This window comes from Setaria italica, chromosome II (genome assembly GCF_000263155.2).
Source record: "Setaria italica strain Yugu1 chromosome II, Setaria_italica_v2.0, whole genome shotgun sequence".
Lineage (NCBI taxonomy): Eukaryota > Viridiplantae > Streptophyta > Magnoliopsida > Poales > Poaceae > Setaria > Setaria italica.
This window is the reverse complement of record NC_028451.1, coordinates 38,521,042-38,521,872: the sequence shown is the minus strand read 5'-3', so window position 1 is coordinate 38,521,872 and position 831 is coordinate 38,521,042.

Below are 831 nucleotides of genomic sequence, written 5' to 3'. Positions count from 1 at the left end.
TCTCTCTCTGGCATTCATTCACACACGCATACTCACACACATTGCACGAACGCTTGCTTGTAAGCATCCCCTTGTAAGCCCAGTGCACTCGACCCAAGGAACACGACTCCTGCCGAAACTGATGTAGGGATCTTCCCAAACTAGTATAACTTCTTGCCTCTTGTGTGCTAGCCATTGGAAGTGAGGAGAACGCGGCGTACAATCACTAGTCGGCGGTACGAAACACCAACACACAGGTACCCACCTCCATCTCTGTTAAGTGTTGGGTCGAGCATGGACCGGTGACCGGGAAAAGTGTAGGAAGATGGTGAGCAGAGGCAGGCCGGTGGCTACACGGTGTTGTGAGCCACCACGAGATAAGAGAGTACTTCCTCTACCCCAAATAAGTGCTCTTTAGAAAATCTTGGACAAAATAGCAAGGAAGCAAACTGTCCTACATGCTCCTAATTAATTTGTTTAGTTGGCTTTGATAGCTAAGCTGGCTTATGGATTCTTTGAGCCATTTTATTATACATGTACTTAATTAACTCAGTACCCAAATGGGAGGAAGGCTTGTTTGGCTTCCAATAAGCTCATGACTCATGAAGGTTGCCAAAGTTAATGCGCGCGTTCCACTTAAGCTGGTCTAAAACCTACAGACGCGCTCTTTTGTGGGGCAAATTTTGAACTCCAAAAGATCACCTATTTTGGGACAAAGCGAGTATAGAGGGCGCATTTTAAACAACCAACTAGGGTTGGTTTTGTGTCCTAAGAAGAAAAATGGGTCAAAAACATCACCAATATGTTCAGGAAAACTATCATCGTATCCGATATGGTTTTTTTTTAAAAAAA